This window comes from Callorhinus ursinus, unplaced genomic scaffold, assembly GCF_003265705.2.
Source record: "Callorhinus ursinus isolate GAN/ISIS: 27379988/994484 unplaced genomic scaffold, GSC_fseal_2.0 scaffold4, whole genome shotgun sequence".
NCBI lineage: Eukaryota > Metazoa > Chordata > Mammalia > Carnivora > Otariidae > Callorhinus > Callorhinus ursinus.
The window spans coordinates 4449406-4464319 of record NW_027397066.1 but is presented as its reverse complement, the minus strand read 5'-3'; the positions used below and the strand labels follow the sequence as shown (position 1 = coordinate 4464319).

General features: G+C 49.9%; 1 protein-coding gene and 1 long non-coding RNA gene across 4 annotated transcripts in view; one reads left to right on the top strand and one right to left on the bottom strand.

The window, feature by feature from the left end:
• Positions 1-3305: 3305 nt before the first annotated feature.
• LOC141372566 (uncharacterized) lies at positions 3306-5720 on the top strand. Of its 2 annotated transcripts, none has more exons than XR_012377848.1 (3): positions 3306-3401; positions 3568-3729; positions 5027-5720. It is a non-coding gene; the product is annotated as an uncharacterized lncRNA (long non-coding RNA). The 2 variants fall into 2 exon arrangements; XR_012377847.1 differs by having other exon boundaries at positions 3319-3401; positions 3564-3729.
• A 2563-nt stretch (positions 5721-8283) lies between these two features.
• LOC112836066 (MORF4 family-associated protein 1-like) overlaps positions 8284-14914 on the bottom strand; it is a 34371-nt gene continuing 27740 nt past the window's right edge. Inside the window, exons 2-3 of one of the 2 annotated variants that reach the window (XR_012377846.1) lie at positions 10223-10397; positions 8284-8554 (exon numbers count right to left, since the gene is read on the bottom strand). The gene's annotated coding sequence lies outside the window, so the exon portion shown is untranslated. Of the gene's footprint in view, positions 10398-14914 lie in introns of both variants that reach the window. The other variant, XM_073891413.1, reaches the window with a different exon arrangement.

The following is a 14914-nucleotide window of genomic DNA, read 5'->3' as shown; positions in this document are numbered from 1 at the left end:
CAGAGAGAGACACAGCGAGAGAGGGAACACAAGCAGGGGGAGTGGGAGAGGGAGACGCAGGCTTCCCGCTGAGCAGGGAGCCTGATGCGGGGCTCAATCCCAGGAACCTGAGCCGAAGGCAGACGCTTAACAACTGAGCCACCCAGGCGCCCCAGGCATTAGGATTTCCAACATAAGAATTTGGCAGGGGAGGGGCACGACACAACATTTAGATCATAGTTGCCTTTAAAGAAGTAATAAAGGATAAATGAGGTCATAAGGACGGAATTCTAATCCAATATGACTGCTGTGCTTATAAGAAGTGGAAGAGACACCAGGAGGCCGTGTGAAGACATAGTGATAAAGGTGGCCATCTACGTGTGAGCCAGGGAGAGAGGCCCAGAAGAAACCAAATCTGCCAACACCTTGATCTTGGACTTCTAGCCTCCAGAACTGTGAGGAAAAAAATACATCTGTTTTTTAAATCACCCATTCTGTGGTATATCATTGTGGTAACTCAAGCAGAGTAGTATATATGATGTGATACATCCAGAATAGGCAAATCCATGGAGACAGAAAGGGGATTGATGGTTGCCATGGGATGAGGGCAGGGGGAATGTGGAGTGATCACCAAATGGTAACGGGTGTTTTGGGGGGGGGTGATGAAAAAGTTTTAAAACTAGAGAGAGCTGGCCATTGCACAACATTGTGAATACACAAATATCACTGAATTGTACACTTTAAAGAATTTATTCATTTGTCAGAGAGAGAGAGAGGCAGGGGGAGTGGCAGGCAGAGGGAAAAGCAGGCTCCCCACTGAGCTAAGAACCCTGATGTGGGACTCGATCCCAGGACCCTGAGATCATGACCTGAGCCAAAGGCAGATGCTTAACCAACTGAGCCACCCAGGCATCCCTGAATTGTACACTTGAAAGTGATTAATTGTATATTACATGAAATTCACCTCAAAAATTTTTTTTAAACTAGAGCACTGAAATTCATAGAGACAGGAAGTTAGAATGGTGGTTGCCAAGGGCTGAAGAGTGGGGGAAAGGGAGTTAGTGTCTAATGAGACAGTTTGTTTGGCAAGAGGAAACGTTCTGGAGACACAGGGTGGTGACTGTTGCACAGTCGTGTGAATGTGCTCAATGCCACCAAACTGTCCACTTTCGAGTGGTGAAAATGGTAACTTTCGCATTATGCATACTTCATCATAATTTAAAATATTTTTTAAATATTTTTTAAATTTATTTATTTGAGAGAGCGCCCAAGGTGGAGCAGAGGGGGAGGGAGAGGGACAAGCAGACTCTGCGCTGAGTGCAGAGCCCGACACGGGGCTCCATCCCAGTACCCCGGGATCACGACTAGAGCTGTAACCGAGTCGGACACTTAACTGATTAAGCCACCCAGGCGACCCTGAAATATTTTTTAAAGTAAAATCTTACATTTATCAAAGGAACCTTAATCAAAGTGGGAAGTTAAGCCCACACTCTGTATACTATCTTCTCAATTTTCTGTAAACCTAAAACTGTTCTAAAACATAGCCTACTTTGAAAAAAATTGTCAAGCCTCAATTGAGAGAAGATATTTGCAGCACATATCCTGGCGGGGGAAAAAAGAGAGAGAAAAAAAAACTCCAAAGTGACTGAAAAAATAGCTCAGAGAATAAGGTTGTGGCAAGTCCTGGAGGGTCTTTCTCCGCTTTCCACCATCCTTAGGCTCAGGACAGACTTTCTCCTAACTTCATGTAAATGCTCCCAGATTAAATTTTAAGACCCACTTCCAACGAGACCCTTCCTCCCCCCAGCACTAGTTTTCTACTGATGCTATAAGAAATTACCACAAATTTAGCAGCTCAAATCAACACAATTATCACGTCCTGCAGGTCGGAAGTGCAGGCTGAGTTTGCAGGTTTCTCTGCTCCCGTCTGACAAGAACCAAATCAAGCTGTTAGGCAGCTGTCTTAGGAGGAGGCTCTAGGAAGAAATTACTTCCAGGTTCATTCCGGATGTTGGCAGAATCCAGTTCTTTCGTGTTGTAGAACTGAGGTCCCTGTTTCCATGCTGGCTGCCAGCTGGGAGCCACCCTGAGCTCCTAGATGCCTCCTTCTCATTCATTCTTGCAATAAGGCCACTTGCATCTCAGAACCAGCCGTAGTACGGCAAATCCTCTTCAGACTTTAGATCTGTCCAAAGTCTCCCAGCCAACAAGTCATGTAACTCATAACATACTCACAGGTTCCAGGGATTAGGGTATGGACATCTTTGGGGGCCACTGTGCCTACTACATCTCCCTAGAGGTCTTGGTGCCCAACCCCACTAAGCGCAGGTGGGGACACCGACACCCTGACAGTCATCTTCAGGCTGCTACCTGACTTGCCCCAAGTCTCCCAGGCAGCATGTTATGAAGCCAGGGTCCAAATCCCAGATCTAATTCCAGCACTTTGCCCTCAACCACCAGATACACAGTCTGGTACCACCACCACCACTTGCTACTGCCTGGTGCTTTTTTCAGTTCTACAGGGGGCCTTCACGCCTATTTTCCCAGTTAATCCGTTCAACAACCCTAACGGGTATTCAGAAGTGGGACTCCCGGCTCCATTCGATCCTTGGAAAGCTCAGTCCCAAATCTGCGGCACTTGTGCAGGCAGGAGCCCCCAGATCTTTCCTTTTAGTCTGTCCGGGGACCACAGCCCTCGAACATAAAGTTATCCACTTATCCCCCCTAAATAGCACGGTAAGGCAAAAAAAATTGAAGCCCTGCCTGGCGGCAGGCCCCCAAAGAAATGTGGGCGCAAAGTGAGGGGAGGAACTGATTGCAGCCCTGGGTTTCCTGGTGTGTAAAGCCCCCTTCTGCAACTCTGGGTTCAAAGCCGCCCCCTACGAGCTGACCCCAGGGCCTCGGCAGAGAAAAGAAAAAACACGACCTGAAACAAGGGTGCACACCTGCGCGCGACCCCAGACACCCGGCCGAGAGCCCAGCGCGCCCCTTGGGGTTCCCACAGGGACCGTGGCCGTAAAGGGGTTCGAGGCTGTCGCGAACGGGGCTGCAAAGAAACAGGGCGCTGCTGCACGGCTGGGAGGCCATTTTGGATGTGACTTTGGCTCTGTTAAGGCGGGAAGTTTTGGAAAGTTTTATTAGAAAGCACACAAAACTCCCGCGCCCGTTGCTCGTCACGGAGGCGCTCCCGCCGAGCTCGGCCCCGCGCCCGGGACTCGCGGTCGGCCGGACGCGGACGCGCGGCGGGGGCCCTAGCAGCCCTGCGGCCGCCCCCGGAGCCCCCCGAACCCCGCGCGCGTCGCCGCCCTCGAGCGCGCGCACGTGCGCGCGCACGTGCGGGCCCGCCGGAAGCTGCTGGAGGTCGCGAGCCTGCGGAACGGGCTCCAGAGCGAGGGGCGCGCCTGTGCGGAGTGCACGCGCAGGTAGACGGCTGCGGGGGCTCCTGAGGGACGCGGGCGCGGGCACGAGTCGGGCGGTGGGAGAAGGGCGTCGTTAGACACAGGGTCGCGCTCTTTGGTTGGTGACGAGAGGAAAAGCGATTTGGTTTTCTTTTTTTAAAGATTTTCTTTATTTATTCATGAGAGACAGAGAGAGAAGCAGAGGGAGAAACAGGCTCCCCGCGGAGCAGGGAGCCCGATGCGGGACTCGATCCCAGGACTCTGGGATCATGACCCGAGCCGAAGGCAGACGCCCAACGGCTGAGCCACCCAGGCGCCCGTGATTTGGTTTTCTTAGAAATGAAACTTATAGGTTAGTAGTAGAAAAATGAGTGGTGTAGAGCTGCCAACTGGTTAGGGACTGAACCAAAGAAAACCCTAGGCTATAAAGCAGAACACGGGGGAGCAGAGCAAAATTTTTAAAGTGTGAAACAGAAGGCCATTATTGATTATTTCCAAATTTGCCAGCAGTTTGGGGCGTTTCACTTGACCCCTTCTGCAAGAGGTGGCATGCTGCCTATGCACAGTCGCACTTCTTACCCCAGGGCAATGGATTCTCACAGGTGTCGAAAGCGGGACACTACCTGAAGCTGTAAGGATGGATTTTATTGAGTAATAACCACTGCAATCGGGGAGAGAATCCAGCGTGAACTGAACTCCCCCAAAACAAAGGGCAGCAGACTTTAAAGGCCTGGGTGTGCTGGGGAAAGGCACTGAAGGGTTAAAAGGGGCTTGGTGCAGGTGACTAGGCCATCTGGTTTTGCTCAGTGGAGCGTATCCAGAGAAGCAAACATCTGTCTTTAGGACAGGGGCACAGGTGCAAGTTGGACCAGGCAGTCACCCAAGTGAGACCCTATCCTCCTGCACAGACCAAGAGCGAGAGGCCAAAAAGGTGGTCCTTGAGGGGACAGTTTTGGGTAGTAGATTTTCAGTTCAGAGGGCAGAGAGAGGATTTAGAAGTGCAAGCTTTCTAAAGTAGCTGCCCTAACAGGGGTCTCAGGTGCTTCTCTGCCTATCACTAGGTTTTGGTTGGAACAAACAGTAAATTTTCCCAGCAACTTTGAGCTTTACCCCTGCCAGCACTTTAGTGGGAGGCCGGGGGGCGGTGGGGGCGGGGTCGTTCTGGGGACCCAGCCTTAAGATGCTGGAAGCCATACTAGAGTTTGGTCAGGCCTCTGAGTGCCAGGGTTTGCACAGAGTGGGTATGGACCAGAGTCCTATAATTCTCATGGGCAGCATCTTGAAAATAATTTTCTCCTAATTGTCCAGTGGGTTCACCATCAGACTCTCGTTGACTGGTCAGCTGACACCCTGGAAAAGCTGAAGCCTGAGAGCCTCTCGTTTTCACCTTTTTGTTTCTCTGTATACATTCTTTCTACATACGCCACTAAATCTGCAATGTACTCTATGTGGTGACCACTGTAGGGATACAGATTGCCAAATGTATTCCGTTCTGGAAGGAACTTTTACTTGGGAAAGTCTCTCAAGGCAGTTTGAGCCTACACTATAAATTGATGAGGTAGTCATATTTTTTATTCTTGGAATTTCTCAATGTTTTTAAATTTGGCTGTTAACTGTGCATTTTACTGTCTCCCATGTGACCTAATCAGTGCTGGAAACTCTGGGCCAAGCACGACACTGTCAGTTGTCCAAGAGTAGAGTTGCTGAAGGAGTCCCACCTGCTTCGTTGGAAGATGCTACTGGAAGAGGACTGGGAAACGGTTCTGTCTGCAGCTGGAACTTGTCATTTCTCTGGGAGACAAACAAGGCTTCCCTCTGAAGTTAAATCACATTATTTGGCACACATAACGTGAACTCTTGGGAGAGTTTGGACAACCTGGTGAGATCTGATTTGACTTGAAACCTGGAACGTGGTTGTGTTCTTATATTTCATTTGTGGTTTGGTTTAAGGGTCAGCGTTACTGACTGCTCTCCCCAGTGCATTTGTGGTGCTCTGAGGCCCGGAAGGAGAGGAATCTGCCCTGATGGTCTCAGGAAAGAACTGCAGACCTAAAGTGAACAGAGACAGCACCATGTCATGGCTCATCAGTTGTCTGGTACACTCATTTGAATAGCACACCCCACAGGGACTCGAGGTTAAAACACCACATGAAGGGGTGTCTCAGTGGCTCAGCCAGTTAAGCGTCTGCCTTCAGCTCAGGTCATGAACTCAGGGTCCTGGGATCGAGCCCAGCATCAGGCTCCCTGCTCAGCGAGGAGCCTGCTTCTCCCTCTGCCCCTCCCCCTGTTCATTCTCTCTTTCTTTCTTGCTTTCTCTCTCAAATAAAGAAAATCTTTAAAACATACACACACACACACACCACATGGAATAAGCATTTGCTTAAGACCTAAAACCCAGAGGTAAGTTTGTCCAAACAAACCCAAGCCCTTTAACTTTGCCAGGAAACATAATAAAACTGTTTCTGAGGGTTATAGTTTGTGCCCCATTGTCATCGTCACCAAATGCAGCAAACTGCTTGGGGCTCCGTAGGCACTCAGTAAGCCTGCAACCTGGAAGGCAGGCCATCCCTCAGCAGGCACTGCAGTGGGATTGGAGAGAGGAATAAACATGCATAATTCCTACAGCAGGAAAGGTTCTCACAGAACCTGCTGGTCCGGGCTCTGGCCTGGAAGTACATGTAGTCAAAATCCTCACGTACCGTGCTCCAGACCCTGAAGTAGGGATGTTAAGAGGAGACCTGGCAGAGAAGACATGTAACAAAATCCTCGAAATACAGCATGTGAAGTGTCATGCCCGCTATCCTGAAATGAAACAGAATGGTGTCCCCGCTCTGATGAAGCTGAATTTTAGCGTGGGAACGCTTCAGAAAGGACACATAAGGGACGCCAGGGTGGCTCAGTCAGTTAAGCGTCTGCCTTTGGCTCAGGTCATGATCCCAGTGTCATGGGATCCAAGTCCCACATCAGGCCTCTACCTTTCCCCCCTGCTTGTGATCTCCCTTACTCTCTGACAAGTAGAAAGAACACATAAATATGTCACAAGGCGCTATGTTCTATGAGTAAAAAAAATACACTGTGCAGTAGGCACGTGAGGTGCAGGATGATGGTGGACGGTGGGGACTGAACTGAATCTCAGGCCCACAACGAAGTGACTATGACCTTTGCAAGTCTCTTCGGGTCTCAGCACATCTATAAAACGTATTCTGATAGTACCTGCCTCATAGGCTATTGTGTGTGTTATGTGACTTAAGTGTGTAAAGAAAGCACTCACAACATAGAACAAATATGTAATAATAACTGTGCCTGATGTAGTAACTCCCAAGTATTAGCTGTTACTGCAGATGGAGTGTGAAAAAAAGGGACTCACCCATGAATTTAAGGTTTTCAGCCTTGAGACCACAACTATAAATGCCATGTCGTTAGGAAGCATTGAGGAGCGTGTCCGCTGTGCGGGGGTGCAGACATCTGGAAGGCTGTCAGATGCATCTTGAATTGAGCTCTTGGAAGAAGATGAGACTCTCCCAAGGCAGAGGAGAGAGGAAAAGGTGTTCTAGGGATAGGGGACAGCATGAGAAAAGGCCCGGGATTCAGAACTGGTATGGTAGGTTTCTGCCTTGGGGACAAGTCTGGTGGGTTGGCTCATTAACCATGAACCACAGAGACTTGTCATTTGTAGTGGCTACTTCTGTCTGTCCCATTCCCCAGAATTTTTGTTTTAAGCTCCTTTGTCCCTAAAATTGTTTGATGAAAAAGTTACATGAGCATAGAAATGAGGATCCATGGGAGGGTCTTGAGCAGGAAAATAGTATATTTACTGTGTAGCCTTTGGGGTAGCAACTTTCCATGGCTATCTTCTAGTAGACCAGGGATCAGCAAACTTTCTATTAAAGGCCAGGTGATATATGTCTTAAGGTTTTAGGCCCTATGGTCTCTGTCCTAACTACTCAGTTCTGCCACTGTGGCTCGAAAACAACCATAGAGAATTCCTAAACAAATAGGCCTGGCTGTGTTTTCAGTAAAACTATTTAGAAAGATGGAAGATGGGCTGGACTGGGCCATGGGGTGGGCGTCAGTCTGAGTTAGGGAAAGACCACAGATTCCACCTTGGACGTGGTCTCTTTCTCTCATCCTGGGGGAAGTTAGCGCCATGTTGTGAGGCCCGTATTGTGAGGGAGTGAGGCCAGGCAGCAACCATGAGTCACCTGAGAAGCAGATACCCCCCTCCCTCCTCCTGTGGGCCAGGTAAGATTGAAGCAGCCCAGCCAACAGCTTGACTACAACCTCATGAGAGCTCTCAACAAGATCCACAGGAGCTGTAACATGACAAATGTTTGTTGTTTTAAGCTTCTAAGTATTGTGCAAATTTGTTATGCAGCAAGAGATCACTAGGAAAGGTTTGATAGTCCTCTAGGGCTCTCCCGCAGTTGGGTAGAGGACCAAGCTTCATACCTCTTCATGGATCACTCACTGAACACAGGCGCCCCAGGAGGAGCATTGTGACGTGGAACGAGGCAGCATCTTCTGCTGGGGCAGCGTCCAAACATGAGTGTCAGCATAGGCTATCTCCATGAAACTCTCACAGCATCTGGGATCATAAGCTCTCCATTCCTGAAGGGGGAATCTGAGCCACGAGTCCCACACCTCCCAGATTCACCGGGCTCTAGACCACCCTGGTCAAGCTCACCAAGGTTTGCAGATGCCTCCAGGGCAAAGGCTAGCTTGAATGTTCGCATTCCCTGAGTTACCTGCGGTTTCTTTTATTTTGAGGTCTCTAAGGATTCCACACTTTTCCCCCCAGCTCAACAGTGAATTTATTTTAAAAATTTATTTAGGGGGCGGGTGCCTGGGTGGCTCAGCTGGTTGGGCTTCCAAGTCTTCATTTCGGCTCAGGTCATTATCTTGGGATCATGGGATCATTCCCCACATCAGGCTCCTGTGGAGCCTGCTTAGGATTCTCTCTCTCCCTCTCTCTCTGCACCTCCAACCTGCCCCTCAAAAAATAAAAATGATTTGGGGGTACCTGAGTGGCTCAGTCAGTTGAGTGTCTTGACTCTTGGTTTCAGCTCAGGTCATGTCTCAGGGTCATGAGATGGAGCCCCACATCGAGCTCTGCGCTGGGTGTGGAGTTGGCTTGAAATTCTCCCTCTCTCTGCCCCTCCCTCTAGTTCTCTGTCTCTCTGTAAAATAAATAAAATGTTTTTTAATAATAAAATTATTTAGTATTATAATTTTTTTTCAGGGGGAGAGTGTTTTAGGAAACCTAGTCAGTGAGTCCCATTAAAATGTAAACTTCGTGGCCGTGGGAACTCTGGTTTGTTTTGTTCACTGCTTTATCTCCAGAGATTAGAAAATTTGTTGAGTTAATAACCTGTTTTACTGCCCAGAGAGGAAATGAGCAAACTTTTTGAAACAGGCCCTAAAAGGTCTGAGGTCCTGTGATTTATTATAAGCCCACATCCCGTTCATAGAAAAAGGATACTCTTGGCTCTTTCACAGCCCCTTTCCATCCCTTGGGCCCCAGGAATCCATCAAAACTGGCGAGGGAGGTAAATAGAACAGACCAGAAGAGCAGTGAATGTCTTGCCCTTAACCTCCTTCCAGTGGGTGAGATGGACGACAAGCAAGTAAATCTATGCCATGTTGTCAGGTTGTGCTGGCTGTTCTGATGAGAAGTCGAGCGGGGTCAGAGGTTTGAGATGCTTTAGGTTAGGGAAGGGGCAGAAGTGGATTTGAGGGTCATGGGGAGGCAGAGCCGGGAAAGGGTGCTGTCGGACTGCCTGCAGGTGGCAGGGAAAGGTATCCATCAGCTGGTTCTTCTAGGCAGGTGGTGGTACAGGTTCCTGAGAAGGGGAGATGCATGTAGGACATCTGCTTCCTGCCCTTGACCCACCAAAGCCTTCCACGGCCATCTGCCCCTGCGTGCTCCCACCCCTGCACTGTCCAACCACCTCCTGCCTCCACTGGAGTTTTCTGCAGTCACATTGGCCTTGTGTTGCCTGTTGAGGGCTTTAGTCCTTGCCCGAGAGGCTCCACTGCAGCCGAGACGTGTGACCAAGTCCAGCCTAAAGGCAGTAAGAAGGGGAAACAGTGCATACATATAGCCCCTGAAAAACGGGGGTGGACACGCACAGGTTCAAGGGAGGGTCTTCCCTGTTTAAGCTGGGTGACATGAAGGCGTGCCCTGCGCTGGGGGGCCCACATACAGGGAGGTGGTGCTCCCTGGGCTCGCTGCTCCAACACCTCCCTCCATCCTTCACGGAACTGAGGGTCTTTGTGGCCTCTGGTAACTGATCAGCAGCATGGGATTCCCCAAGAATTCTCCTGAGGTTTCTCAAGCCAATGAGCAGAAAGGTACAGCATCACCATCCCACTGCTGTATCCTTTCCCTGGGGAGCCCAAATCCCGCCCCCCAGCTTCCCTCCTCACCTTCCCTCCCCAACCAGAGTCCTGAGCTCCTGTACCAGGCCACCTCAGACCGGCTGAGGGGTGCCTGCTGTGGCCTGCCTTAGGACGCAGTGCCCCGCACCCCCCACACTTGGCTCTGCCACCCTCTAGGCTCCCTGTGTCTTTTTGCCAGCCCTTCGTGGGGTACCCCCTTCCCTTCTCCTGGATTCACCCAACTTTTCTGGGAGATGCATGATAGAATGATACAGGTTTATGCACCACTGTTCTTATGATCCCCTTCCCCAGGACTTCCTGGGACGATGACCTGAAGCACAGATGAGAACAGACTCCCAGCTCTCCAGTTGCATTGGCCATTTGCCATTTTCCTGCTTTCTGCTCCGGCAGCAGCTTTGGTGAGCCTTGTGCAGGGCCTGCTCCCCCATCCCCGGTGCCTTACTCACAGTTCGGAATTCCCAGTGCACTTGGTTGAGCCCCAGGCCTGACAGCCGCTGTTCAGTTTCTCCTGTGGGTTAACCGGGGAGTGGGTAAGTGCAGTCCATCTCCAGAGTGACAGCCCTGCTGTCCGTTGACCATTCAGAGGCCCTGGGTTGCTGGCACATCTTGTCTTCACCGAGTCTGTTCCAGGTGGACATATGAACATGAAGAGGAAAAGGGAGCCTCAATAAGGCTTGTAGAATGGAGGTGCTATTACTCCAGATTCGTTTTTTTTTTTAAATAAATTTTACCTATTTAGAGTGAGCAGGGAGAGGGGCAGAGGGAGAGGGAGAGAGAATCTCAAGCAGACTCCCCACTGAGCGTGGAACCCAACGTGGGCCTCGATCTCGGGACCCTGAAATCATGACATAAGCTGAAATGAAGAATCGGACACTTAATCGACTGTGCCCCCTCAGCTGCCCCCCCTTTTTTAATTATCCAGGTTTGCTTGAAAAGAATTCACGGGTGTTTAAAAGACCCCCTCTGAGAGGGCAGGTAGTCCGCACAGAGGGGCTTATGTCCCAAGCCTATGGAAAGAACTGGCTTCCCCAATTACACTGTGCTTCATGCCTGCATCGCTCTGTTTGAGGTCCCACACCACGATGTATGACTTTTGAGTTACATCGGTGGCAGGTCACCAGCAAGTCAGGCAGAGAGAAACCAAGGCCTAATTGCCTGGGGTTCTTCAGGTTCAGCTATCGTTGTCAGAAATTTTTTTTTAAGGCTTTATTTATCTATTGGACACAGAGCAAGAGAGCACAAGGAGGGGGAGCAGCAGTGGGAGAGGGAGAAGCAGGCTTCCCGCGGAGCAGGGAGCCCCATGTGGGACTCCATCCCAGGACCCTGGGATCATGACCTGAGCCGAAGGCAGACGCCTAACCGACTGAGCCCCCCGGGCGCCCCTCGTTGTCAGAGATTCTGTCAGAATTTTGACTCCTATGACCTCCACACGTGGTGTTATTTCCACAAACACGTTACATTACAAGGCAAAAGGGACCTTAAGGATGTAATTCTCCAGGTGGGTCCAGTGTAATCCAATGGACCGGTCAAAGCAGAGAGCTGGAGCTTGAGAGGAAATCCGAGAGATCCAAAGCAGAAAAAGGATGCCATGCACGTTGCTGGCTTAAGATGGAGGCAGCCACGTGTCCAGGAAACAGGATCGCAGTCCTGCAGACCCAAGCAACAGGAGTCTGCCAACAACCTGAAGGAGCTCGGGAATGGTGTCTTCCTCAAGGCCTCTAGAAAGGAAGGTAGCCCAGCTGACATGAGCAGAGAGTCTAGCCATGCTGGACTTCTGACTTTAAAAGTGTGAGATAGGGGCGCCCGGGTGGCTCAGTCGTTAAGTGTCTGCCTTCGGCTCAGGTCATGATCCCAGGGTCCTGGGATCGAGGCCCACATCGGGCTCCCTGCTCCGCGGGAAGCCTGCTTCTCCCTCTCCCACTCCCCCTGCTTGTGTTCCCTCTCTCGCTGTCTCTCTCTCTGTCAAATAAATAAAAATTAAAAAATAATAATAATAAATAAATAAAAGTGTGAGATAATAAGTGGGTTTTTTTTTTTCAAGCTGCCAAGTAGGTGATCTGCTACACGGCCACAGAAGACAATGTCAGCTTGGCGGCAGAAGGTATGTCAGCCTTCACCAAACAGCAGCTTCTGGCACTCTGCTCTGGTGATCTCTTGCTACGTAACGGATCACTCTAAAACTGAACAGGTCAGGAATTCAGAGGACTCAGCTCAGCATTTTGGGCTCAGGGTCTGGTGGAATTGCGGTCAGGGGGGTGGCTGTGGCTGATGTCATCTCGAATGCTCCTTACTTCACATGCCTGGTGCCTGGGCTCAGAAAACTGGAAAGCTGGGGCCCCTTGGGCATCTCCTTGGCTCTCTCCCAGTGGTCCGTCCACTGTGGTGGCTCTGGGTAGTTGGATTTTTTGAGACCTTGGGGCTCCAAAGCTGCATGTCCCAGGAGTCACATAGCATCACCTGGGCCATCCCCTCTTAGGTGGCCACAAAGGCCCACCCAGATTGCAGGAGAGGGGACACAGATTCCTCCTCTTGATAGGGAAGCGGCAAGGTTCTGGAAGAGCTCACAGGACTAGAAATACTGTGGTGGCCATCTTCAGAGAATACAGTCCCTCCTCGGGCCACAACAGTTCACATCGCCCCCAGCCCTGGGAAAACCCACACTCAGGCTCTTCCTCCCTGAAGAACCCCAAGTCTTACTGCATTGTGTCAGGAGGCATCTTGTCATCTAGATCAGATCCAAGGATGGAAGAGGCTCCCCGGAGAGAGTTCCTCAGTGCTGCTTCTCCACATGAAGACCTGCACACTAGTGAGATGCTTTATCCGCCCCATACACCCACCATGCCCTGGTGGGACCAGCATCGTCCAGCAGCTACAGACACAACCCAAAAGAGGGGAACAGGAAGCATATAGCAATCACTGGTGTGTAGCAGTTTCTGAGATGCAGCTGGGCTCTGTTTCCCGTTCCTCCATCAGGGCTCAGTCTTACTGCCTGGGAACAATTCTCTGTGAATCTGGCTCCACCCTCTGGGCTCTCAGTCCCAACCTCTGAATTATCTTTCCTTTTTTCGGAAGATGTAGCTCGGGATTGCGGTTGGGACGTTTTTTCTTTTTATTTTTTTTATTTATTTTTATTTTTTTAAAAGATTTTATTTATTTATTTGAGAGAGAGAATGAGAGACAGAGAGCACGAGAGGGAAGAGGGTCAGAGGGAGAAGCAGACTCCCTGCCGAGCAGGGAGCCCGATGTGGGACTCGATCCTGGGACCCCAGGATCATGACCTGAGCCAAAGGCCCAGGCGCCCTGGGACATTTTTTCTGACTGCTTCTTGCTTGCAGAAATTTGGGGTTCCAAGATTCCCTTTTTATTTTGTATAGTCTCTGCCTCCCTTAACTCAAACTGCTATGATTTCTTTTGAAACACTGCTTCTTATTTACTCATAATTGATTAATATACCCATGAAAGCCACACCCACAAAACTCATTGAGATAAGCCCTTCTCTACCTCAGGCTTCCAGTGATATTTGCAGGGACAGTATCCTTCAGATTCTTAGAGATCCTGCTGTTTGCAAGAGAAGATCTATGAGGCATGCCTCTGAGATCCTCAGCAGGCTTTTTGTGTGTTTGAAAGGCTCTATGAGGCAACACCATAAATCTTCCTGAGGTTTTAAGAGAGCATGTCTAGTCATGCCTTTGGGTCTCATCTTTAAACCATGTTTTCCTGACAGCAACGTGGATTTGATCTCTGTCCAGAGCTCTTTATGTTAGCCCTGTCTACCATCCAGAGAGGCTGGAAACGAGACGCCCAGCAAACCCAGCAAGTCCTGGCTCTTTTATATTCAACACTTGTTTCTTTCTCTTACATCCTACTACGAACAACTAGAAGAATCCAGCAACCTTCAACACTGCCTTCACATCTCCTTAGCTTGACCATCCAGTTCATTAGATACACATTCTCTTTTCCACTTTCCTGCAGGTTTCCAGGTTCTCTGCTGCTGTGTAACAAAGATCCCCTTTCCTCCAGAATCCCCGATGTGGTGTGATGTGGTCTGCAGCTGGCCATAGCAATGTGATCTTGATTATAAAACGTACAACTTTGGGGAACATCATTTTTGCATATGGCAGTGATATTAAAAGTGGCTGTAGTTGGGGCGCCTGGATGGCTCAGTCCTTAAGCGTCTGCCTTTGGCTCGTCATGATCCCAGGGTCCTGGGATCGAGCCCCGCATCGGGCTCCCTGCTCAGTGCGAAGCCTGCTTCTCCCTCTCCCACTCCCTCTGCTTGTGTTCCCTCTCTCACTGTGTCTCTCTGTCAAATAAATAAAATCTTTAAAAATAAATAAATAAATAAATAAATAAATAAATAAATAAATAAATACAAGTGGCTGTAGTGATGGCTAATTTATATTTTCTTAAAATTTGTGTCTGGTGCTGTGACATCCAGAAAAATAGGACACAGTTTCAGGGTGAAAATGGGATATGAAAGAATCTTTGGAGGTGCAAAGGGAATGAATACCACTTCCTGAAGAAGATACTCCAGGCCCAAGTTTCTAAAGTTTTTTTGGTTTTGGTTTTGTTTTTTAAGTAGGCTCCATGCCCAGCGTGGGGCATGAACTCATGACCCCGAGATCACGGCAGAGCCAGCCAGGCACCCGGGGCCCAAGCTTCCAAAGACAAAAAACCAGGGGCACCTGAGTGGCTCAGTCGATTAAAAGCATCTTCTTTTGGCTCAGGTCATGATCTCAGGGTCCTGGGATGGAGACCCTGGTCGGACTGTCTGCTAAGTGGGAGTCTGCTTCTCCCTCTCTCCCTGCCCCTCCCCACACTCATGCTTGCTTTCTCTCTCTCTCTGTCTCTCTCTCTCTCAAATAAAGAGAGAGAGCGAGCACAGGCAGGGGGAGCAGCAGAGGGAGAGGGAGAAGCAGAATCCCTGCTGAGCAAGGAGCCTGATGCAGGGCTCGATCCCAGCTGGGATCATGACCTGAGCCAAAAGCAGACACTTAACCGACTGAGCCACCCGAGCGCCCCATAAATAGTTTTTTTTTTTTAAATAAAGTAGGGGCGCCTGGGTGGCTCAGTCATTAAGCATCTGCCTTTGGCTCAGGTCATGATCCCAGGGTCCTGGGATCGAGCCCCGCATCGGG